This window comes from Cryptotermes secundus, unplaced genomic scaffold (genome assembly GCF_002891405.2).
Source record: "Cryptotermes secundus unplaced genomic scaffold, Csec_1.0 scaffold605, whole genome shotgun sequence".
In the NCBI taxonomy this organism is placed as follows: domain Eukaryota; kingdom Metazoa; phylum Arthropoda; class Insecta; order Blattodea; family Kalotermitidae; genus Cryptotermes; species Cryptotermes secundus.
In genome coordinates this window covers 89,291-116,436 of record NW_019722432.1, presented here as the reverse complement: position 1 = coordinate 116,436, position 27,146 = coordinate 89,291, and the positions used below count along the sequence as shown (strand labels likewise).

Here is a 27,146-nt window from a genome sequence, read left to right as displayed (position 1 = left end):
ATAATACCTCACTAACAAATTAATTCATATCTGAAAATACATCTCATACTCTCCTTTGTTCTCCCCCAATTATCTATGACAACTTGACATTTTATTTCAAGCTCTATCGATCTATATTTGTTCCTCGGAATTTAAGAATACGTAAAAGAAAATCAGAAGAGGTGTAAATTTATATATACGTGGTAGTTGAAAAATGCCCTCTTCTGGCATGTGGCGCCGTGTAGATCTTGTGTGAACCGACGTTTCGGAGGAACGTATCGCCTCGTATGCAGATGGCTACAGCCTCCTGCTCAAGCTGGTTCTTCGCTCGCTGATTTTTCTAACCTGAAGACGAAGGCGATACGTTCCTCCGAAACGTCTGTTCAAACGAGATCTACATGAGGCCACGTCCCAGAAGATGGCATTCTTCATAGTCACCACAGTGAAAAATTCAAATCTCACTTACATGTAGTTAGTCGCTTTTTAATTGTCGTTGCATAATACAAGGCCTGTTGAAGCATTTGTTTTGAGTTTTATCAAAAAGTAACAGGCTCCGCCCTAAACAATATAAAAATATTTCTGCTCTGTTATTAAGCTTTGTTGCCTCGGTTTGTCATGCAAGTTTATATTACGGCACGTTCAGTTGACTTTTCGCAGATCTACTTCCCCTGATCATCTGTTTTCATTGTCATTATGATGAAAATGAACTGCATTTATGCAGTTCCCTTTGTATCTGTTTGTTTGTATATAATTGGCGGAAATTGTTTCATACACTAACAGCATATGCGTTTCTGCGTTTTTTTAAAAATATGATTTATTTTACAGGTAGTTTCAGAAAAAGTTCATCCATATTATAGATTCTTCCAAATGTCCATCTTACCTTGAATATATTGATATATCATTCATTTTTATTTCTGTAAACACTACGATAGCCTGTGATTGGTTGAATTACAAAAAAAAAAAGTGTTATTTGCTATGCATACCTATAAAATTTAGTCTGTTTCTTTCTTCACTGACTCTACAGCCACCTTGCTTCTTATCCTCTGATTTTCGGTTTCATGATCATTTGACAGACCGTAGGACTCCTTGGACGAGTAATCAGCTCGTCGCAAGGCATCTACCTAAACACAGGAAAACATAAACACACAATAAACACATACGTATACCAAACATCCATGTCCTGATTTGGATTCGAGCCCACTATGCCGGATTCCGAGCGAACGAAGACAGTACATGACTTAGACCGCTCGGTTACCGTGACCGACGCAATTTAGCGGACCTGCATACACCTAAGTGCTTATAACAACCCCAATATCTGTTCNGAGTAATCAGCTCGTCGCAAGGCATCTACCTAAACACAGGAAAACATAAACACACAATAAACACATACGTATACCAAACATCCATGTCCTGATTTGGATTCGAGCCCACTATGCCGGATTCAGAGCGAACGAAGACAGTACATGACTTAGACCGCTCGGTTACCGTGACCGACGCAATTTAGCGGACCTGCATACACCTAAGTGCTTATAACAACCCCAATATCTGTTCTGATAAGTGGATGCTAATTCTGATTGGTCGGATGTATCTCGCCGGTGCTTCCCACAAACGTGTCATTAATGCACGGGCGAGATTATCGCACTTAAACACCGACCATCAGCGTTCGTAACTCTTAAGTCCGAAAACGAGATGCACTGTAAGAAGAATGCGACAAGCTAATCCGAAAGATATCCCGAATTGCATTTCTCTGCTATATTTGCCTTAGTAACAATGAATTCCCAAACTCCTGCTTCCATTTCTACAACAACGTCTAATTGAAGAAAGCAGTCTTCTGGAATTGGCACCGTGTGTATGTGGTGTTAACGACGTTTCGGAGGATTATTTTTCCTTTTACCCTGAAGGNTACCCTGAAGATGGAGGCGATACGTTCCTCCGAAACGTCTGTTAACACCACATATACACGGTGCCAAATCCCAGAAGACTGCTTTCTTCATAGTCACCGCCGTGAAAGCCTCAAATCTTACAACTTCTAATTGACTTGGTCATATCCGGTTATCTTATAATAAATTTTATATACTAGCGCGTATCCGAGGTTCGAAGCCGGGCTACACTGCCATATATTTGTGTCCTATATGCGTGCATATGTATCCGCTGCTTTGGTTATTTTGGGTTATGTTATTCTTGGTTAAATGAGGTGCTGTTAGACTAGGTTAAGTTACAGATGTGCACATTCGTCCTTAGATATTTCTGCGTTCTAAATTATATAAAGACAACTCAGCTTAAGGAATTTCACAAGCTGCTCAATGAATATCAGCTGCTGTAGAAATTACTACTAAACTGTGTCGACTTTTAGTTCGATCATTCTATTGGTGAGGGGGGCAGTAATATATGCCGTTATCAGTGACTAGACTATCATATAAATCCGAATATCAGGCGACCCCCCTGTTTTCCGATTAGAAAATCAGAAAAATAAATCTTCTTTATTTGTGAGCTGTCACCAAAGCGAAGAGTCCTGGCCTCCTTGGTAACAGCCTCCCAACTCTCCGTGTCTTGTGCCTTCTGATTCTACTAAATAATAAATTAAAAAATTGAATACCTTGACTAAGAAGTAGCATTTGGGAGGGGGAAGCTCACTTTATATTCGAGCTACTGTATTATATGGCGTCCAATTGCAGGATGATATGTAAATGACTAATTTGAAAGAATATGGAAGGAAATGATCGTGTTCCAATCTCAGAAATATCCTGGGAGGAGAGGAGATAACTATGAAAATCTTCTGTCAGGACCGCCGGTGTCCCATCCGAGATTTGAACTAATTATCTCTTGAATGCGAGTCTAAATCAAGAGGGTGAACCGTACCTTAGCCCGCTCGATTTTATCCTTCTGAATTTGTCGCCTTTAACGTTACAACTGTTAATACACTGCCTGTAAAGGTCAGAATTGTGTGCGTAGGGATACGGTACAACAGTCAATAAAGTGTGTAGCACTCTGCTTGAAGTACCACTTGAGTGTCATCTGCTATAGCAATAATGTCTCTTACAGCCAATTATAAATCTAGTTCTATTACGTCAGTTTCAGGCTTTCTGAACATTTTTCTTCCCAGCCCCCCTTATAAGGTTAGGTTCCTATTTCTATTATGTTTCCATATATGTCATAATAACCATCTCGTCTCTGTATTTTTTCCCATTTTACCCCTGTCTCCACAGGTACAGATAAAATGTCAGATGGCTGAAATGTCAGGCCAAATACGCAGAGAAATTTCACGCCTCATGGCGCTACCTTCAAGCACCAATGTACCCCAGGCGCCAGTGGAATATATTTTTTGCATAAACGTCAAATTATAATTATCAGATTTTTTAATATGGAAAAAGTATGCAGAATAAGAATATTAATAATAAAATATAGCGGAATAATACATAAATATCTCTAACCTTTATGTGAATTGTGTTCGTACATGCTGTACGTTTAGCAAATTAAGAAACCTGATATTGGGGTTCTGCTCTGAAGAAGTGGCTTGTAATTCAACCGGCCCGTGAAATTTCTCCTTTTACGAAACATGAAAGACCATCACCATGTTCCCAAAATCACGAATCTTGGAGCCTAAGTCCAGCAACATTTTTCCAGTTCACAGAGTTTTGACTTCCGTCTTGAGATTTTTGTGTATTGTACAAAAGATATGTGCTTGCTTTACTGTCACTACACATGTTAGCAAGTAGTTGCGAATGGGAGCGGAAGATGGGAGCAGTAGTTATGCCTGAGTCAGTATTATGGTGCGAAACTAAACGTATAAATTCATCTGATAGGATGGGAATTTAATCTATTATTTTATCAAGGTTAGAATTTTCTTAAAAATATATTTATAAATCTTATTTAATAGCCTCATGTGCAACTATTTATTAACTCAAAAGTTTAAATATTTTAAGTTTTAAATTTAAAATTTAACGTTTAAAGGTCACAAAATGTTTCGGCAAATATGTTTATCATAATTGTCTTTCAAAAGGTTTAAAGTTACTAGGTTAGGTATATATATGAAGTTTGTTCTTTAATAGTTCTTCTGCCAAATTTCAACTGACTTTATGCGAGTATTTTAATATTATCATCCAGTTTGCTCATAAATCTTCCATATAGCTTCTCCTGGCTAGTTTCTTTATCAAAAGTTTAAGCATTTTCATTACATAGGCAACTAATTGTGCAATTAATTTCGTTTTGCTATTAAATTGGAAATTTAATGTCCATCACAACAAAATCCACAATACGGCTCACACATCCACCTTCGAAATCTATTCATCATCATCGTCATCAATAAGGCTTACGCTAAGCCTGCTGGACTTTTCAGGTCTCACTGGTTTCGTCCTTCCACCTCTTTCAACGTCTTCCTCGGTGTCTGGTTTGTAGAGGTTTCTAGTCCGGTAATTTTCCTTGGAAATTTTGTGTGATATTCGTTTGAGAATTTCGAAATATTTTCATTGACATTCTATCACTTTGTGGTTAAATTGTAATCTATATTTAGTTTTTGTCTAAGTTACATTTTAGCATTTCATTTCCATTGAAGACCAGGTCCCTTAAATGATTATTTCAGCATATTCAAGAAAAGCGAGAACAATTTTGGCCACTTTTTTTGTAAGAGAATTAATGGGTTTTCGGACTTTGCTCATCGTCCTTTAATGTACGAAACTAGAAAATACAACGTTTCGGAAATTGGAACTGTTTCCGTTCTCAGATGAGGGAGGACGCCGTATTGTTTTGTAGATATTTACAGACTTTTCGGAGAAATTTGATGCCTCAATTTTTTTGCATCCAGAAATATATTAATCTTCATTTTCACCTCCCTAAAACCTGCACATCTCAAAATTGCTGCAGAATATGTTTATTTGCAATATATTTTCAAATATTCCCTTTCATAGAAAAGAAGACTTACAGAAGTTTATTCTAACTTAGACTAGCAGGATGCTTAAATACAATATTATAAAAAGAAAACATTGGGTGCGTCCATTCTCCTGTAACATTTCCAACTGAGGCGATTTTATTGTTTCACAAAAACTTAACCTGGATCCAGACTCCGCCTTATGATAAATTCTTTCCCAAGCCAGATCCAAATTTTGTCCTGTCTAGCATAGTCTGGGTGGCGTTTGTCATATATACCAGGCTCTTGCTCAATTATCTGCACAAAAACAAAACTAGTAACTTCGTCAGCCTTTCGTGCCATCTTAAGAAGCAAATGAGTAGCTGAAGCGCCTTATAGAACAGCTGACACTAGGAAACCACGCGGCAATGCAGTTATGAGAACACTGGCGTGCTCCGTTGCCTAGAAATTGAGTTTCTCAGTTTCCCTGCGAGTTGTGTTGCCGTTTCCTCAATTTGCGCTGCTCCATTCATTAACATGTGTTAAAATCAGGCTGATAAAAATTCTCGAAAATTGCGGTTGCGTTGCGGTTGCCAGTTTCCTTGGTGTGCCCCTGCACTAACAGTACTGGTTATTCTGCACGATGGGGGAAACTTCATAATACATTTCCGTATTCTCCATTAGGTCCGCTGTAGGAAACAGAAGGAGAACACTTCATATTTCTGTACGTCCTAGATCAGAGTGCTCGTTACTTAGTTTGCAATCGTGTGACTATATAGACCTTCTCTCGCTCGAACGCTGGGATCGTGGGTTCGAATCCAACTCAAGACATGGATGCCTGGTTCTGTTTATTCTGCGTTTGTGTTAGGTAGCGGTGTCCCGACGTGCCGATCTCCAATCCAAGGTGTCCTACAAACTCTTTTATATTAAGAAACAAGTGAAACAAAACGTTTGACGAATGTCCTATGCTCCCAGTGGAAGCAACAGGAATAGAAGGAGAAGAAGATCCAGCTACGCCGAATCCGAAAATGACATCCATTTTTGTCCATCACGCACAAACATTTTGCCAGTTTTCAAATGCGAACTTGATGGTGGTGATTATTTTACTGCTATCGACGAGGCCTAGCAAGAGCCAGGTCGCACTAATACCGCCATTTTAATGTGATACTTACTACTGAACTTTAACTCAAATCCAATCCCGGTCACCACATCAACAACTTCTTCGACATTAACCCTACAAAACTAAAACATCCGGGTCATATTGCAATTATTTACCACACTACACGATGTCACATTCCAGAAGACCTTAATCTTAACTGTATAACACGGAGTTTAACGTAAGGACGTGGTGTACGAAAATGCAGAAGTCGAGAAGGAATGAGAGCTGCTAACATCGCTTGTCCGCCATGTTCCCCCCCCCCCTTCTTCCTGCGTGCTCAGTATGCAAGATATACGAGATGAGGATGTGAAGGGATGAAAAGATATAGATATGCCGACACTTGTATGTCTCAACTCCAGTGATAATTATACCATCCCCCCTCCCCATAACTGTGACTAACATGTCAACGCCAGATAACTTATTGCCACGCGAACCTCGCAGATTATAATTATGCAGGCGCCGGTACCGTCAGGTCCGAATTAAAATATATCATGAAGAAAGCAGTCTTCTGGGATTTGGTAACGTGTATATGTGGTGTTAACCGACGTTTCGGAGGAACGTATCGCCTCCATCTTCAGGGTAGAAAGAAAATATAAGAAATCTGCAAGCGAAGAGACCGTGAGAACCGGTAAAAGGTATATTTCCAAACACCAGTCTGCTTTTATTCTTCATAGTCACCGCCGTGAAAACCTCAAATCTTACAAAATATTTCCTCATATTAATCTTCATGGTACAGATATAAGATCCTTTTATGAGCTATTTGCATGCCGAATACGATATATCTCGAATGCAAGACATGCCTCTTCTCTTCCGGGCTGTTTATTTCTTTTCGGAGGAATAACCGAACAATCCTGCCCTGCAGCCTTTTGTCAGTTAAAGCTACCTAGGGTTGTAAGATTTGAGGTTTTCACGGCGGGGATTATGAAGAATGCCGTCTTTTGGATGTGGCGCCTTATAGATATTTTGTTAACTTACGTTTCGGAGGAACCTGTCGCCTCCATCTGTAGACTGTCTGGAGACACCTGCTCACGCTGGTTCATCGCTCGCGGATTTCTTTTACCCTGAAGATGTAGGCGATATAGAAGACCGCCATCTTACTACTTAGGTTTCTTTTTTTCAGAAAAAGAAATTTTGATTACTGTATAAATATATCAACAGAGGAAGTTTTTCGCTAAGGCTCCAACATTGGTAAGTATTGTCATGTGCGGGGGGTACGCGTGACTACTAATTGTGGATTCTAGATTTCACGGTTAGGTTTATTTGACGTCATTATCACAATTACACTCGGTTATAATAGTTTACAGACTCAACTCCTTCTGGATAACGAATCTGCGTAACTGTGCTTCGTTCCCGAAAGCACGTTGGTTCATTTCCGAGTCACTTCTCCTCCTTCCGCGTTCTGTCGTATTCTCCTCCTCCTTCCTACTTCACTTCTCAACTGCTCTCCTTTGATCCCTGCTAGGCGGCTGGGATAGTAATCACATCCTTGAAGAGTTCTGTGTTTCATATTCGTGGTAACAGTCTGTTTAGAAGTCGTTACCATGGATATGTCTTCAACAGTTCCATCAAAACCCAGAGTAACGGTGCGTTTCGTGTTACCACGGGAACGCGCCCCGCGAAGCCCCGCCTATCAGATGCGCAGGTTGCAGCTTTCAGGCCTCACTTCACAGTATTTGAAGTTTCTTATGCTTTAACGTGATAGTCCCTCATGATAAACGAGGTCTGGCCACCGAAGTAAGATGCTGTTGACTTAATAAGTGTATCCAGTGTAGAGAAAGCGATAATAGTCAGTTCAAAAAGACTGAGTCGTGAAGGTTTTAAGTGTGGTATAACTTGATTGAAAATGCTCCAGTGTTTCAATTGAAATTGGCAGGGGCACATCAGGACTTCAATAATCAGTATAAGCAGTCGTCGAAGTAACTGATTGAATAATTAGCGATAAACTCATAATGAAAGATCTTCACTACACGCTGACCTCACTACTGCTATGCGATTGCGCAACTGAATTCGATAAGAAACCGGATCGTCCGATCACGCTCAGCTCGAGCTGTGATAGTCGTCCAAAAGAAGTTTCAATCGCGTCGCTGGGAGACTTCTTGTAAAAGTGATGGGAAAACAGAATAAATCTCTCGTCGTATACGACCAGTTTCATGGACTCGGTTATGCTAACGGCGGGCATGACTGTGAAGCAGTTTTGTGTAGTGTTCAAGAATTACGTTAACAATGACTCTCATTCCATACCAGTAACTACCATTAGGGTCATTATTATTCTTACTTTTGGTTGTTTAACGATCCTTTCAGATTACGAACCGATTATAGACCAAATAGTTATAAAGGATGTAAAATGAAGGATTGTTGCCTAAGTTCAAGTAATAACCCGCAATTTCCTTGAGGAACTGAGGAGAATTATGGGAACCCCAACCATGATGACAGATTTTCGGGCCGGTAATTAAAATCTTAGGCCTTCTGAATACGCCTATTTAACGGCAATGTCATTTACACATCTGTAGAGCGGTTTGATAATTATGAGATATGATCCTTCGGAAGCCTGAAAGTATGCCACAGGAGTCTAGCTTTAATCACGGTGGGCTGTAGCTACATACAACAGTGAGCATCTTCATTCACGTTCTGCTTGAGAGCTTAAGAGGATTTCCGAGCTGGAACGGATGCCATAGAAAGTGTAATCTCTAAGAAAGCGGCATACGATTCGAATACAAGAAAAACTGTCCGGTAACTTACGCGGAATATTTTAAATGAAAAGTTGAGAAACGCGTGTTTTGTTAAGTAAAGTACTGTGAAATGTAAAGCAGGATCTGCATTAGTCACACAACTTCACAGTAAGGAGAAAATCTTCCACAATCCTCCGGGACAAACTTAGTGAATTACCTAATCCTTAATTGTTGTTCTTATTTTGAATTGTCACACGGCAGGTTAAGGTAAAATGGGCCATCTTGTGAGCTTTAGAAGAAGTACATGCTAGGAAGGTAATATTATCACGTATTTTGGGGTGTGTGACTTCAGACGAAGTTTGAATTTGGATTGGATTTATTGGCTACTTACTCGTACATGCACGATTCTGAACTATAATTTACACATCACTGACACACACAGACTAATATCCTCAGTCTATTACAGCCTCCACTAACAGTTTTCTGGCAACGGCTTCTATCGAGGGAGATTTTTCAGCTTCCCGAACTCAGGTCCTCTTGTCAAAGCCGCCCGCGCAGAACTCTTGTCAACAGACAATTCAACTAATTGGTTCCCACGCTGGCGGTCATTTCACGCCAACCTCCTCCTCTTCTCTTCACAGGCTGACTTTCAACTGACAACTGACAACTGACAACTGGACTCTCTCACTCATAAACCAGCTACTTCACGTCACTTCACTCAGCTGAACTGCTGACAACTCCAAACAACAATCAACTCGTTGCTTCAAAGTCTCCTGTTTATAATATCTCTGCATGAACCACGTAAAACACCGTTTCCATTGTTACAATCCAACAATAACTAGATAGTTTCATAGAAACTAGTGTTTATTTATCCCCCTATTGCATGGCAAAGGTTGTATGCTTGTCTTTTTTGAGGTGTCTTCCCAACAACGGGGTCGACATGCTACACTATGATGGCCTATCAAATATTACAAAGTTTATATTTAGTTACTATGTGCTGTAAGAATCATATGGGTACTCGATTTTGTATAGAGTAGGAGTTAGCCTTGGTGTTGCCTATGGACTCAATCCCCCGAAATGCCCTCTGATAACTGATTGTCGAGAGTGAGAAACACTCAACTCACACGGGGCTTTAAGTGATTAAGACTATTTTCGGTGCTGTATTTATGAGGTTAAAATAGACTACGTTATGTTATGAATTAGAATGCTTCGCCTTACAAGGAGCTCAGTCCACCAGCAGGGCCTTATATATTTGTCACGTATAGCTGACCTAATTACTTTTTTGAATTTTTGGGAGTTAGTCATTAAGCTGAATTTAGGGACATCCTTTTTGGATTTACCTCCCAACATAGCTTCTGATGTTCTCCATACTAGTTTTCTTTTACTGGCTCTACAGCTCCCTTGGGCCCTGGTTTCTGATTTTAGTTTTATAATCATTTTACAGATGGTAGGACTCCTTGGACGGGTGATCAGCTTGTCGCAAGGCCTCTACCTAAACACAAGACAGCACAAATACAGGATAAACACACACACACACACACCAAACATCCATGCCTTGTGTGGGATTTAAACATACGATCCTGGCTTCCGAGAGAGAGAAGACAGTACATGCTTTAGACCGCTCGGCTACAGTGACCGGCCCATATTAGTTTGTTTATGTAATATTTTGACTGGTGTTACCCTCGGTAGTGTAGTACCCTGAACTGGAATGTTTGGCGTTTGTTGAAGTACGTTTTATTCCCATCGTCCCCGGCAGGAGATATTCAAAATAAAGGCAAAAATGGTCTTAATTATATACGTGTGTTATGTTAAGTATTACTTCTTTGAAGAAAGCAGTCTTCTGGGATTTGGCACCGTGAATATGTGGTGTTTCGGAGGAACGTATCGCCTCCATCTTCAGGGTAGAAGAAAAAATATAAGAATTCTGCAATCGAAGAGACCGTGAGAACCGATAAAAGCAGCCTGTGATGTCTGTACTTCTTTTTAAGATGAATTGTTTCTGAGAATATTTATGAAATTCAAGCTTCACGTAAATTAGCTATTGTGTTAGACAATGCGTAAAGCATTAAGCCCTTTGATACCGGGACTTCATCTAAATAATATGTAAACGTACAGTTCCTGTGACACGGAAAATACTGCATCTGCATTACAAAGACCAGTTGGTTGGATAAATAATAACCCTTTATTTAGAGAATTATATGGAACACAGAAATTTATTATGCTAGCAGGGCCGCGCCATAGCTCAAGCGATTAGTCGCTGGCTTCCAACCGCGGCGGCCCAGGTTCGATCCCGGGTCTAGTCAAGTGGCATTTGTAGTGGACAAAGTGGCACTGGGGCAGGTTTTTTTTCTCCGAGTACTTCAGTTTCCCCTGCCAATCTTCATTCCACCAATTGCTCCACAATCACCCTCACCTATCATTTGGGGCTGGTACAATAGGCTAGAAGTGGCCGCAGTACAAGGGACTTAGTCCCATCCCACTAGCAATAAAAGAAAATATTATGCTAGCAACTCTCACAATTCTAACCATTTTGTTTTGAAAGATGAAATTTGGTTCCAATTTTATATAGACCCATACTATCAAACCTCACCGAAATCGTTTTAATAGATGTAATTTCTGATTTGAAAGTTGCCGTCAAATTTTCAGATGCGATATCTCGGACCACATTCATTTCTTGAACTTGTTACAAAGCTGATGCATGAGAGTAATATTAATAGAGTAGAACTTGTTTACTGCTGGATACAGTTACCGTGTCCAATTGTTGCCCTGAAAACATGTTTGTTCGAAAAGCCGTTGTTTAGTAACGTCTGTTTTATGGTTACTTATTTCGCGGTCATTGCCTAGGAACTGGTCTACATTCCACAATGAGGAGTTGAAAGAACGTCATTAAATAACACAAAACAAAATACCAAGGAAGAAACACGTACCATATTTCCCTCTCGTAAAGAAGGAATATGCAGTGATTTTGCTTTAGTTTTACGGCAGTTTTATGTACCCCTTGCAGAATCGAGTAGTCATGAGAAACTCTTGCCCATTAGCTGGATGTGATATGAATGCCTGGCAGAAAATGAAAACTTCAGTTATCCAGAATTAAGAACAGTTACCACAGCAGATGGTTCGGCGTCTATATAACCGAAATTCATTTGTGACATGTCTTTTCCACAATACAGACAAGCAGATCACTGCGCCACAAAATGTCTGACATTACGGTCAGAGACAAAACCGACCTCTCTGGCCCACTCCATGTACGTCACCTCTGGTACAGAAATTAGATATTTCAGTGAAACATTAACAAGTAGGCAGATGACAATAAAATGTTCCTCACTAAAACAGTTTCAGACTACATAAACTGCACTGAAGAACATTTTTGGGCTCTTTGCTCTTATCGGCCTTTATATATTTTTTATGTTTATACCTTATAATTAACATAATAAATAAATAGAAGTATGAGATTTTGAGGTTCTCACGCTGTGAATGTTAAGACTATTATCTTCTTGGATTTTGCAACGTATAGTTTGGTAGTTAGGTATCAATATTTCTGAGAAACCGGAAGATGGAAGTATCAGATTCGTTCGAAACGTTAGTAACTATCTACCAAACTATATGGCGTCACCTTCCAGAAGACATAACGAACTAACTCCGTTATGCATGGTCTCGTTGAAATTTTAGGTTCAAGAAATTAATTCAGTTCATTAACACAACCAGACCGCCTCTGTGGTCTAGTGGTCAGAGTTTCTGGCTACAGATCCAGAGGTCCAGGTTCGATTCCGGAACTACTAGATTTTTTAACAAATAGTTGGTCTGGAACGGGGTCGCCCAGCCTCGTGAGGATAATTGAGGGGCCATTTCAAGGAAATAAAGGATCCGGTCTAGAAAACCGAAATTAATGGCCGTGGGATTCGTTGCGCTGACCACGCGGCACCCTCTATCTGCTAAATTTGGCACTAACTTTGCCGGCAAGCGGAGGTCGCTCGGTCGGTATAGTTCGCTTGTGGTCTAAAATCACAGAGCTTTTTCATTAAAAGAACCATAAATTTGATTACAAGGTTCATAAAGAGTTAAAGAACTAATTTCTGTGGCCTCAGTACAGTTAGTAATTTGGACAGTACATTAATTAGTTACATGTTTAATTTGGTCAGTCAGTCAATTATATTGTAGCGTCAATATTTGATTGGTCAGACAGGTAATTAATTTTATTACTCTTTCTCATCGTTCTTTTCCACAATTTTTGAAATGATATCAACGAAATTTTAAACTGGAAATGTATTCTAAAATCTGACATTTTGTTTTTGTTTATTTACTCACTTAATGGAGCCGGAAGAGCGCAGTCGTTATAGCGACTGGCTACGGGCTGGACGACCGAGGGTCTAAGTCCGAATCCCGGTAGGGTCAAGAGTTTGTTCTTCTCCACGTCGTCCAGACCAGCTCTGGGATCCACCCCACCTCCTATCCAATGTGTACCGGGGGCTTTTTCCTCTTGGGTAAAGCGGCTGGGGCGTGAAGCTGGCCACTCACCTGCAACTAGCACCCAGGCCAAGAAAATGTGGATCTATATATCCACTCCCCGTATGTCTTCATGGCGAAATGCTTAATTAGTTAAGCACAGGGCAACTTTACCTTACCTTAAGTAAGATCTTAAGATCACAGCATGGATGGACTTACCCCGCGTCCTTTCAGATCCAGAAATTTTACTGTTTGTTCAACATAATACATTTTTCTGTGTTTCATGTGATTCTCAGACTCAACAGTGAATATTTCCTTAAACCGCGTTTACCGATTGAGTTTTTATGGAAAATCCGTGTGTTTCCCCTGAAATGGGTACAAAAACTTTATATATTGTTTAGATGATACGCAGAATGTAGAAAATAAAATAATATCCAAATTTTGAAAACAGAGTCTAGGTTCTTAATATCGAATTGAAAGATAGCATAAAAGAATTCTGTTATTGTGAGAAGCACAGAATTGAGGAACAGCTATTTTGAGAGAAGCCATTATTTTGAACATTGTCACCATATCGTTGTGGCAATGCATTTTAAAATACTGTGGAAACCTGATATTGTATTTCACAAGATCTCTTTTAGTTTCTTATTCCCCCCCCCCACCAGCATTTCGTCGTTAGGTCTGAATCTGTACTCGCTGGAACTCCCTTCGCCCCTCTGCAGTTCTCTCTCAGAAACTGTGACATGCAAGACAATTGAATAACGATTTTTATTCCCTTTCCTTTAAGCGTTTTTCCTTGCCTTCTTTATCAGTCAGCCAACCGGAACAAAGTGTGGAAACGACATGAGATAAAAAATATGGAAAGAAATGAAGTCTTTAGTTTCCAGATGTTTCGCAGAAAATGCGATACCATCGATGTTACACTTTCTATATAAAAGTCCTTGGAGAAAAATGTTACACGTATACATTAACGTGACGTCACTGTTAGAGAAGAAATGGATATAATTGGTGCATCTTCTTGAAAGGTTTTTAGATGAAGTTTCTCCAAGAAATTTTTAAAAACAAACTTCCATCAAAACGTCTAATCTAACGTGAATAGCTCTGAAAATGTGTCTGCATATATGCGAAGATGCTAAATTTGATAAAGTAATCATATTAACGCCGGTCACGGTAGCCCAGCGGTCTAAGGCATGCACTGTCTTCGCTCGCTCAGAAGCCGGGATCGTGGGTTCGAATCCCACTAAGAGCATGGATGTTTAGTTTGTGTGTGTGCGCTTTTCTGTGTTTGTGTACAGGTAGAGGCCTTGCGATGAGCTGATCACCCGCCCAAGGAGTCCTACCGAATGTATAAGATCTAGAAAAACCGAAGTTAACGGAGAAGTTCATGGAGGTAGGCCTAAGCCCACTGGGGCTGTAGTGCCAAGGAAAATAAACATATTAACAAAGAGATGCTGCTGTCTAGAGGAAATGGTTTTGGAAAATTTTGTCTACGAAATCAGACTTCGCCAAAATACATGCATATCTTCCAGAACATAATGCCGTGTAGTCCGCTGAAATTCAACTGACCTTTCGAAAGAGCATATCCCCTCCATGTTCGAGTTCAAAGATTAAGCCAAGCAAGTAGCAAGCAGAGCTCTCCTCCGAAATGTCTGTTGACTTAAGACGGACTACATCAGAAGACAGAACCTGGGATTCCACATAATTGACTTTTTTAAGTTTCTTTCAGCCACGACTACCAAATTCGGCCCTCAAAGACGAGGAAGACACTAATAGACACTTTAAAAAATAAACTAATGATCTTCATTTCGACATTATTACAATACTTTCCATTTTCTCATGCATATTCTTAATCTTATCTTGTGTTAATACATCGTCGCACGTTATTCTGAATAAATTCAAAGACACAACATGGGCAGAATATTTCAATTAAACAAGCCACAGTTTTCGTATATAACTCTTCCATTGATTCACTCTTATATATTGTGACATGATGCCTGAAAGCCATAATAATCCATTGCTAGACAACGGTTCCCTAACACACGTTTCTATGGAGACGAGGATTCGTGAAGATCGACTTGGTACGGAACGCACTTTCCATGACAACGGAATCAACAAAACTTCCACGGATACACGCAAGCAATAAAGCTTCCATAGATAAATGCTAGACTATAAAAGCGGGAATGCAGAGAAAATTGATCCTTCACTCGACATTCGTAAGGGAGGTCAGTGTTCAGCTGTGAATTGCTAACCAGCGGACAACGGAAGCCGAAGAAGTGACCGACTCGTAAATCAGGACCAAGTCAGTCGCAGAGAAGAGCAGACACTCGTAACCCAGTGAGGAATGGGGCGAGCCTGAGGCAGTCACTGATTGTGAGCTGTTGTAATTGGTTGTAATTGTAACAGAAGTGCCAATAAATGCAATCATCCAATATAGAACCCCTTATTATTAGTCACCGAAACCCGGAAACGTGACAATATTAAAGGATAACTTATTGAATGTACACGCTTTCAAAAAAGGAGATTTGTTTTCAGCGAAGGTCGAGATTACAATGCCGACTGAAGCATAAGTTCAGTTCTATCTTCTGAAATATAACGCTGCTCTTTACTTTTCTTCGTGCTTGTTTCTTATTTGACTTATTCTTCTACGCTGAAAATAGGGGTGAAATATTTCTCTGAAATATTTATCTACTTTCAACTGTTTACTAGGCTTATATCCCAGAAGATGAAAGCCTTCATAAACACAGCTGTGAGTATCTGAGGTCTTTCGAAGCATCAGTGCCTTTCTTTGCCATCTGGCGGTCATATCCGAAACTTCTAACAACTCTGATTGCTATGTAGGAACAGAACAACGACAGAATTGAGAGCATTGCGGGAAAAGTGTGCCGTAGCAGTAAGGACTGCTGCTTCATGGAATCCTCACTATGGTTTCACATGATCTATCCCAGAGCCTCCACGACAACGCTGGGAAAGTATTTTGAAGATGGCTAAGACGCCTTAGAACATTTTATGGGTAAAATATACATCTCCTGAATGCCACTGCACGTAGTATTTATAATAACATTTTGTTTTGAAAAATAAAAGTTTTATTAAATATTTTTATATATCAACTCCCCCATACGCCTTCATGGCGCAGTGTTTAGTTAATTAACCACAAGGGAAACTTTAGCTTATCTCACCAATTATTTCAAACTTAATCGAAAACTTCGATCGCCGGTAATTTAGGAGATGACACTGGCAGTCAGATTATCACATACTTCCCTTATCACGTTAATTTTACGAAATTTTTGCATAGAATGTACAAAATACGCTCACTGTGAGATTGGGCAGTCAGTGGTATGCTATGCACTCATCATTCCACCAGGCATTGTTCGGCTTTCAATGGAACACTTGACGGCTAGCGGAGGCTGCTAAAATCTCTCCAGGTTTCAATCTCAAGAGGCTGTGCTGTACCAAGACATTACACACAGGCGTCAGAAGAACTCTGTTCTCCCCTCACAGCCCCCTCGATGAACACCAAGCGTTCGCTGTATGGTACCGCACAATTCTGTCCAGAAAAGCTTCGTCTGCATTTTGCCACTCATACGTTTGCACACTACCGCATGATATTCTTTACCTCTCTAGGATAACGCTTTGATGGGGCAAGAAGCAAAATATGAATATATCTTTCAAATGCATGCTTTATATTTTCGAAACCCTCCTTATCCTCGTTGTTCATTTATTGCAAACACAAGTCAATTGTTCCAAAGTTTCGGTGACGCATGAACTATGGCCTTGATAGACTTGAAAGGATTCTGACGATGGTGTATACTGTACTTCTTTTGGCTTATTTTGGACTTCACCCATCGTCCGGTATATAAAAAAGATAAAAAACCACAACGTTTCGGAGACTTGATCTGTCTCCGTCTTCAGGTGTATAGGGAAGGTTTAACCTACTCAGTTGGGCCCCTTAGAAAGAGCTATTCTCCACTGGGTCCAGTGATTGAGAATAGCTCTTTCTAAGGGGCCCAACTGAGTAGGTTAAACCTTCCCTAGACACCTGAAGACGGAGACAGATCCAGTCTCCGAAACGTTGTGGTTTTTTGTCTTTTTTATATACCGGACGATGGGTGAAGTCCAAAATAAGCCAAAAGAAGTATGGCCTTGATGTATGCAGTATCTTTGCCGTCGGGACAAAGGTTGGGGGGGGGGAGCTCAGTGTCTCGAGAATGGCTCCATTTATTCTTGTGCCTATCATAATCTCTCATGTCAGAGCTCTTGTTCCACCGAAGCACTTGTAATTACTTTATGGATACCACACTACGGAGTAATTCTTCTTCTTATTTACATTAATATAAAGAATAGAGATCTGTGTGGAACATAACTTGAACATGTTGATGACAACTGTGTTTTACGATATATAGGCCTGGGATCTACCAGTTTTTGTGAGATTCTATATGAGCTATTGAGCCATAAATACATACGTTGGAAAGTAATTAACACATAAGCAAATTATGATAGAATAAAAATTAAATAAATAAATACCGTAAATAAATTATGACACCTTTGCTCTGTTTTTCAGAAAATTTATAAACTTTTTAATTGCAGTTTTCATTAAAGTAGACGTTACGTTTTACAGAAACAATCAACATTCAGTTTAATAAAAACAGTTAGTATGACCCCCGAAACAACAAACGAAATATTTTCGTCCTAGAAGATGAAAGCATTAAATGCCTTCTCAATATATTTCTACCAAAGTCTATAGCATCACATAGCATTTATAATATTGTCACATGACTGTCCGCCGCCAGAACTTTAGGTCTCACAATTCGAAATTTCATTAAAATTGCTCAGTAATTTCCAGAATTGAACATGGGGGCAGATAGGCAAATGGAAGATGTGACTTTCTCATCATACATCCATATTATTCTGTTCTTAAAGAAATTATATAATTAAATCTCTGAAACAGAAAAGGGGTCCTCTGGATTGAGAATGGAACCAAAACACCCAAAAACAAATGATTTTCTACAGGATATATGATTTCTGAATGTATAACATGTATCAATTGCTGGTTCCACCGTCTCACCGGCAAAATTCGATACTAAGTGATGTGCAGCTGGATGCTACAATATAATATTGTGATAACGTATATATATGTTAGTGATTAATTTTCAAAACGCCGAAGATCGCGATTTATGTCCCAAGTGCGCAGCTAGTCACATAAATAATCACTCGTTAATTACCTGACTCATTCAGGCCCTCCCTCATATATCCTCTTGCCCAACCACTAGTGCATTCACTTAAACATAAGTTCAATCACTGTATCACTTAATAATTCTGCTACTCAATCACTAAGAATTTACACAATCACTTTGCACTTTCACATATTCACTCAGTGTAGCTGGACCACTTGCTCAATTACACCATTTACACATTATTTTCCTCTTGGCACTACAGCCCCAGTGGGCCTAGGCCTATCTTCATGAACTTCTCCGTTCACTTCGGTTCTTCTAGATCTTACACATTCGGTAGGGCCCCTTGGGCGGGTGATCAGCTCGTCGCAAGGCCTCTACCTGTACACAAACACAGAAAAACCCACACAAACTTCCATGCCCTGAGTACTATTCGAACCCACGATCCCGGTTTCCAAGAGAACGAAGGCAGTACATGCCTTAGACCGCTCAGCTACCGTGACCGGCCATTTACACATCTACCTATTTAATTAATCAGTAGAACATGCACTTAGTTATTCATTCAGTCGCTACGTCACTACTCATAACATATCCCACAGTAACTGCATTACTTACACCTACCCACGTAATTACTATCTCACTCATTCAAGCATTCATTCAATCTTTGTCTCAAACAGTACATGAATTCCTCATGCAAAACCTCATTCTGTCACGAACTCACACGCTTATTGCTCACTCTGTTACAGAGTAGCCTGTATAGATGCTCAGGCATCATTCAGTGACTGGCTCACCCACTGAACCCTTTCCTTTCCCAGTATCCTGTCAACTTACTCACACTTCACTCAATAATCGGCGCACATATTTCTCACCTCAACCAAACACTAGCTCTCAAGTCGCTGTCTCGAGCCCTCATAAACTCGTCACTTCAGTCGTACATGAATTAACTCAGCATACACTTAACCGCAGATACACTTCAATGGCTTTATTCATCCGACGTGTTTAATTCCCAAAAAAATAATGCCACAAAATAGCCCCCAACTGGAACCTCTCCGGGCCGCTTAAGTCCAGTCCATACACCATACTTGCGTGATTAAAATATCATTCTTCACAATATGCCTACGTTTCCAAAACGTATATTTTCCCTTTAATCATTCTGACCAAAACTAGAAGACCTCAGCATTTTCATTCCCTCAAGTTGCACATCCCATCCATCTTGCCCTCTTTAATTGAACCATCCGCACAGTAATGTGGAGAAAGTCACAAATTCTGGAGTTCCTCAGTATGTGGTGTTCTTCATCTCTTTCTTACGTCACCTCAGTCATGTCCTAACAGCCCGTACACAAACTCCCTCCACCTTCAAATGGGAGACAAACTCACGCTTATACAAGGGGCTGAGGAGAATATTCGGACCGAAGAGAGATGAAGTGACTGGAGGTTGGAGAAAACTGCATAATGAGGAGCTTCATAACTTGTACTCTTCTCCAAGTATAATTAGAGTGATCAAATCAAGGAGGATAAGGTGGGCAGGGCATGTAGCACGAATTTGGAGACGAGGGATTCATATAAGATACTTGTGAGAAAGCCAGAAGGAAAGAGACCACTAGGAAGACTAAAACATGTGTGTGAAAATAATATTTAAATTGATCTTGGAGGGATAGGATGGGGTGCTATGGACTGGATTGATCTGGCTCAGAATAGGGGTCAGTGGAAGTCTCTTGTGAACACAGCAATACGCTAATAATCCTTCGTGTTCCATGATATGTTGGGAAGTTCTTGAGTAGGTGCACAACTGTCGGCTTCTGAAGGTCTCAGCTCTATGAACGCAGTTAGTAATACCGCCTTGTTCCCAGGCAACTTATCCGACACACTGGTTGACCAGGTCAACATAACGTCTCTCTGCAGGCGTTACTGCGAAGAACAAAGATCAGTATTATGTTGCATATATAAAAGCATGGATATGTTAGTCATATATACTTTTCTTGCAGAATGCGGACAACACGTATACAGGAATTGTTTTAGTTGTATATTTTATGGTTAACACTATCCATAAAAGCTCAGAAGGTTTTAGGCTGTTTCATATTTATTGTCACTTGTTAGGTGACTATAGACTGGTTTCGGATTGCTAATCGTATTCGTTGGGCTGCACAAGTGGCGGCTTCTCCAGAAGGTCTCAGCTCCATGAGTGAGTGAGAGGAGTGAATCGGATTTATTGCGCATTTATGCAGCTCGTGGCTACATTTCGCAGGTCACCCTCACGTATACCTGTGTTTTCAGTGACGTGGGTGGTAGCGGCTTCCAGCGGCGACGTTCGTCTGCTTCCCGGCTCACGTCCTCGCAGTGTGGCGACCATCTCACGGCAACTAATGCTCTGACCGCTGGCTGCAGCTGGTAATCGCTTCAGCAGCTAGCTCCCGGGTTGGACTGACTTCCAACTGTCAACCTTCAACTTCAGCTGTCACTTTTGGCTGCATTCCGAGCTCAGTTAACTCCTTTCCAACTGCCGATCTAACTTGCAGTGAAGGTAAGAATCAGAGTTGCTTTACGACTGGCAGCTTATCGTCAATTATTTCGCCTTGTCGCCAAGCTCCTTGAGGATCACGACCCGAGATCATAGTCACATTGCGACTGACGGTCAGTCAGTCAGTCAGTCAGTCAGTCAGTCAGTCAGTCACTTTTAGTATCGAACCCAACCTGGAGCTTATGACCAGATATTTATTACTATTTGACAGTTTCAGTCTTATTTTTGAGGGGGCGCCCTCTCTAGCGAGAGGACTTGTCTGCTTTTGTCAGAGTCACTGTCTGTAGTAGTAAGTAATTTGTCATAATGTAAAGGATATTTACATTTTACATGTTAAATATGATGATAAATGTATTAAATATATACAGGGCCTCTGTCAGTCCAGGCTCAGTACGGCAGATTATGCCCTATTTCTAGTAGCTTCCGTTGCAACGGTAGTCTAGTCACTTGAACGGTCGTATGCTTGACCGCCGCCAAGTTTAAGCCTCTTATACTTTCTATGTCGTGCTTCGCCTTGTCCAATATTGCGAAAATTTTCGTTATCATGGTTTTCTATGACTTCCGCTTGTTTTCTGCATAATTTTTATATAATCACATGCGTAGGGAATTTTGGTAGCCAAGTGTAAATTGCGAATCGGCGTGCCTTAGAAAATTGTCAGTGCTGGTGAGAACCTTGTTTTGTAGGCTCTGCAATTCCATTAGATAGGTACATGCTCCGAATTCCCAGGCGGGACTAGCATAAGTCATTACAGATCTCATGAGAGCTTTTTGGAGCGTCAGCTTAATGTTAGCGCTTAATCGCTTACTTTTCAGTAGGGAATACAATGTAATAAATATTCTGAAGACCTTGGCTTCGATCATTTCTATGTGCAATCTACATGTAACCCTCCTATCGAAGATTACACCAAGATATTTTACGCACCCATATTAACGTAGTAAACAAAAAATAGACATGGAGTAAGGCTATAGATGTCGTTGCAGGCCCTGGCGTCATTTTCAGATTCGTAATCCTATACACATTTAGTAGGACTCCTTGGATGGGGGCTCAGCCCGTCGCAAGGTCGCTACCTACACACACAATAAAAACACACAGACATCCATGCCTCTGGTGGGACTCGAGCACATGACCTCAGTGTTCGGGCGGGTGATCACTTTCATGCCTTACACCGCGCTGCCAGTATGATCGGCATAGATTAAAGCAGGTCATTATTAAATTATCAAAGGAGTGATGACAGTTTTAAAAAGCATAAAATGAAGACAGCAGAAGACAGAATGTAAGAAATAAAAAATCAGGTAGAATTTAATGATAAATGCATTGCAAGAGAAAATAATAAATAAGAGAATGAGATTGTATGGGTACGTTTTTAGAACGAACGAAGAGAGAATCTCATGGGAGGTTTTAAACGTGAGGAAAGGAACACCCAAGAGGAAGACCACGACGAAGATTGGAACAAGTTAGGATCGCCACGTAGCAGGAAGATAATGGGACGAAAATGAGAAACAGGGACTTCGAAACTGCAGACAGAATTGGGGAGAGGCTTGGTTGCTAGGCGACCCACATGAAAGTGGGAAATTCGATTAAGGAAGAAGAAGAAATATCAACTCAGTCATAATAAAAAACAAAAACAAATTCCGTGGCCTGTAGTCAGCAAGTGTACTATAACGACCGAGCGACAGTCGCATGTCAGCGAAGTTAGTGCCAAATTTAGCGGATAGAGGGTGTCGCGTCGTAAGGGCAACGGATCCCCACGGTCGTTAATCTCGGTTTTCTAGAATAGAGCCACTATTTCCTTCAAATAGCTCCTCAATTATCCTCACGAGGCTGAGTGGACCCCATTCCAGACCCACTACTTCTCAAAAAATCTGATAGCGCTGGGATTCGCACCCAGGACATCTGTATCTGTAGCCAGACCACAGAGGCGGTCCCTCAGTCATCATACTAAATGAAAATCTACGAGACGACATGTGCGTAAGTTGCTAAAGATATTTTAGAGACATTCTTTCTAGATGTTCCACTTCAAAATAGCCCGCTACAAGGAGATACACCTGTGGCAGTAGTTAAGTTATAACCACGATGTACCGGGCAAACTGCCCAAATATTTTGAGGACCGCCAATATGCTTAGCTATTCTCAATCACGTGCTTAACTGACCCATCCACCAACTACATGTGATTTCAATTGTGCCCTTGAAAGTAATGACCAAATTGCACCTCTGCTTTTCTCAGTTATTTGGGAAATGGAAACATGAAATGAGCTACAAAGGTAAAGCTGTCCCTGTAACAGGCCGTGAAGGCCCATGTGTGTAAAGGGTTGAGGCGAAGAAGAGAGGAACAGAAAAAAGTACTAATTTCCAGTAGGCCATATGAACAAATGAACTTGAATGTGAAGAGAATTAAGATATCACAAATGGCAAGGTAACTAAAACCAAAAGGAAAAGGAACAAATTGAATGGTCCAAGTGAGGATATACGTAAAGAAAAAGGAAAAAGACTTGAACAAAAGTGACGGACTTCACACTGTTGGTCATGGCTGGTAATATTTTTCTCATTCTCCACTCTTACAAGCGATCATATTCCTCCTGTTTCCTCTTTTAAATGTCCTTAGTTCAATCTAACACGGCACAACCACAATTTCTACAGCGCTTTTTATATGAAAGATGTTTAAACGAGCTGATTTGGCAGAAAGTGTATTTACACGGCACGGCAGACAGAAGTTAGTGTCTGCCGCATCTCCACATCGTTTCCTATTATGAGACATTTTCAGAAAATATAATAAATTAAATTTAAACTTCATGAAATAAAATATAAAATTTAGAAACATAGTCGAGTGACAATATGTAATATGTCCCACACATGACAAATTTGAAAAAATTCCGGAAAGATAATTGGGCCAAATTTATGCACTTCATGCAGAACTTATGGTGAGATGCTTTATGAAACATTGTAGAGCCCATGTACCTCATTCTGTGAAGTTACTGGCTACGGGGTTCAATTCCCAGCGCGGGTATTTATCTTCGCTAGCTAATCGAGAATAACTCTGAGGCCCATCTTATGTCCAGCACGAAATGAGGACTCTTTATCACGGGGGCTAAACGGCCGGAGAGCGAAACTGACCACTGTCCCCAATCTAGTGTCGAGATCCATAATGCACGAAGATTTATCTCTAGAACCCATACATGTCTCTCCCTAAAGTAATATGGTGCTTAATCAGATATGCAAATTTACATATATATATATATATATATATTCATACACATCAGATATATCCATCAGTTTATTAATGCTGTAAACAGATTGGACACTCGGACCTTGAGCCTGTCCACTTACTTTCATGTTGCAACGTGTATAGCTGGACAACGGCACGATAAACATCTTCCCACTTAAGTGCGTGGCAAGAGTAAGTGATCATTGCTAGGCAACGACTCAGTATACACGTTCCAGCAACCACGCATCAGTAGGAGCTGTGTTCTCTGTGACTAGTTGCTAGGTTACGCAGTTATTCTGACAATTGTAGAGGTATTTTCTATGTCGTCTGTGCCTCGTCTATATAACGGGAGTGTGTTTGCAAGCTGAGATTAAACCCGTCTGAAGGCGAGGTCGAATACCTCCACCGTGACCCTGCGAGTCGTAGGAGGCGATGAAAATAGAAGTCTTAAATCTGAGACAGTAAAATATGGTCGGGAGTCCCAAGAGACTCGGACCCAAGAAGGACTGCGCTGTAAAGGAGCAGCAGCATGTACAAAAGACAGATCCGTCCTCTCGTCAGAGAAGGCACCCCACAAAAACACGACTGTAACTGCCAAACAGTAATAAACATCTAGTCATGAGCTCAAGATGGGGCTCGACACCAAGACTTACTGACTGACTGTCAGTCGCAGTATGGCTTTCATTTTGATTTTGAGCTGGGATTAGGTTATCTAAGTACAGATTTGCGCAAAGTTAAGACTAGAGAGATTGTAGACAGGCTGGCAGTAGAACAGGAGAATTTGGTAGAGTTCTGGAGAATCGGCAATCCAAAGTAATTAAAAAAGAAAGAGCAAGAAGACTTTATGGTGATTTGAAGTGACAGTTTCTGTGTTGAGATCCGTTGCCAGGAGACCACTAGTGGAAACTGAGAATCCTAACGCGTGTGCAACTGTGAATTAGCAGGTGTGTAAATGACCAATAGTGTCATATTAATTGTAATTAACAGAGATTGTAATCGAAGTTCCAACAAATCGAATCATCAGATCTAGAACCCGTTATTCGTCACGTGTGCTCCCACACACGTGACAATATCAAGGTTTATAACCAANAACCCGTTATTCGTCACGTGTGCTCCCACACACGTGACAATATCAATATTTATAACCAATATGTATTTTCCTCCATGCCCCCTACATCTACGTAATCTTCTGTTTAGACACAGAGACAGTTCACTTATGATACGTAATACTGGACTAACTACAAAGGCGACAGATCTCTGAACACGACATATCGACTTGTTCAATTGAAACTCTATACGAACTGCGTATTCGATGAAATCCTTCCAGTTATATGGGGTTCAGAGCCCGCCAACGTTCATGTTACATAACGATATGAGAGGACATTATTATTCTAAAGCCCCCGGTCTGGCAGTGTGCTTTAGATCCCACAGGGGTGGCCTTGAACTCGATAAAATTTATATGACGGCACTGGTCTATATAACTTACATACTCGAGCTACTAGATTTTGCATTGTTATATATAGGAATGAAAAATGCTTGTGTGTTGGTGGTGGCTGGATATGAAAAAAATGTACATAAAACAGCGAGCAGAGATGCGCGATTGTGTAGGAAATTTACGAGGTTCCAAAAAGCGGTTGTGGGTTTTTTATTTGTATGTATGCACACTTTACTCATTATCATTTGGGGCCTTGAAAACATTAGCGTCGCAAGTTAGGAGCTGCTTTTTAATATATTTTAAAATCTGATGGCTTTCCTCTACGTTAAATACGATGACCATGTGGCTCAGTCTCTCGTTACGTTTCAGTCCACACGGCATCTGCTGTGACAAAGTCCACTTTTCTTATTTATATTTTGCCACATAAAAACAGTTATACCATTATAAAGCAGTACTGAACTAGAAGGAAACTCGTCCGTAAAGGAAAATTTCTCTAGACTACTGACTGAAGACTAATATATATTTACGTTCGATAAATGCAAACTGCTTGCCGCGGAAACGTGAGAGAGATCCATAAAGGTCTATGACTATTTACCTGGAGAGTTCTGTCTTCTGCGTGCGATTGCTTTATATTCTGGTAGAATTCTATTGACGTTTCGGAAGAACACACTGCTTCCTCCGTCTTCATAGTAAACAATCAAGCAGAAAGCGGAGGGCTACATGGCTTCATGTTTTTATACCTTATACTTCAGTCACTAGCGACAAAATTGCAGTTCACTATTCATTTAGGCTATGTCCGTGGTCTTATTATTTTATTATTATTATTGGAGGGGGTGGGTTTCCCCATGCACCGCGACCAGTTGTTGATCTATTGTACGCCCCCCTTTGATATTCTACCAGTCTCCATACCCTACCGGTACTGGTGCGTGCTATCAGACCCGTTGAGCCAACGAGGTCAGCCCTCGGTACCTTGATACTTCCCCCATCTACCAGAAGCATGTCCATGGTCTTAGTGATTTATATAAAAAATTCAATATTTCAGAAACAGATCTATTTCCATTTTCAGGACGAGAGGATCTTGTGAAGAAGGTAATGAAGTATGAACCTTCGTATTCCATGAAGGACGGAAATTTTCTGGACCAAAACCGCAGCTAAAACTTCTTAAGACGGGCTGTGCTCCTTGGAGTTTCTAGTTATTTCAGCCTTTACATTACTTGAAAGGTAGCCTTGGACACACGAAGGCTGGGAATGTACGTGCTCATTCTAAACCAAACAGTGTCATTCATTCTCGGCCACTGCTGCCTAGAGTTGCTCTCGCCAAATGGATTTACTCATGAAATTAAAAAGTTTATTTGAAATAGTCTGTGGAATATTGGTTCTAATAGAGTAATAAGTAAAAAATAACTAAAGCTATCCCTGTAACAGGCCGTGAAGGCCCATAGGGTTGTGAGACGTTGAGGGTCCCACATTATATAGACAATCTGCTCAAAGATGACGGTAAGGTTGTCAGCCTTACGCTCCGGCCGCGCTTTACTCCCCAGGAAAATTATTTAATTAATTCCTGGTCGACCCCAGGGCCATAATGCGGCTGGAAGGATTATGTCAATTTAAAAAATCCAGTGACCTCATTGGGACTTGAACCCGCGAAATTCCGGCGTGTAGCATAGTGTCTCAACCAACTACGCTACCGCGTGCCCCCCAATAGTGTAGTAGTGTCTCTAGTAATGAGGAG

The 27,146-nt window shown here is 40.6% G+C and overlaps 1 long non-coding RNA gene across 2 annotated transcripts in view; it reads left to right on the top strand.

Annotated features, from left to right (window-relative positions):
* The window catches only part of LOC111861413, a 154,915-nt gene that overhangs the window by 82,147 nt on the left and 45,622 nt on the right, over positions 1-27,146 (top strand). For both annotated transcript variants that reach the window (XR_002842241.2, XR_004512675.1), the window contains exon 2: positions 20,533-20,779. This is a non-coding gene — a long non-coding RNA (uncharacterized LOC111861413). The remainder of the gene's footprint in view (positions 1-20,532; positions 20,780-27,146) is intronic.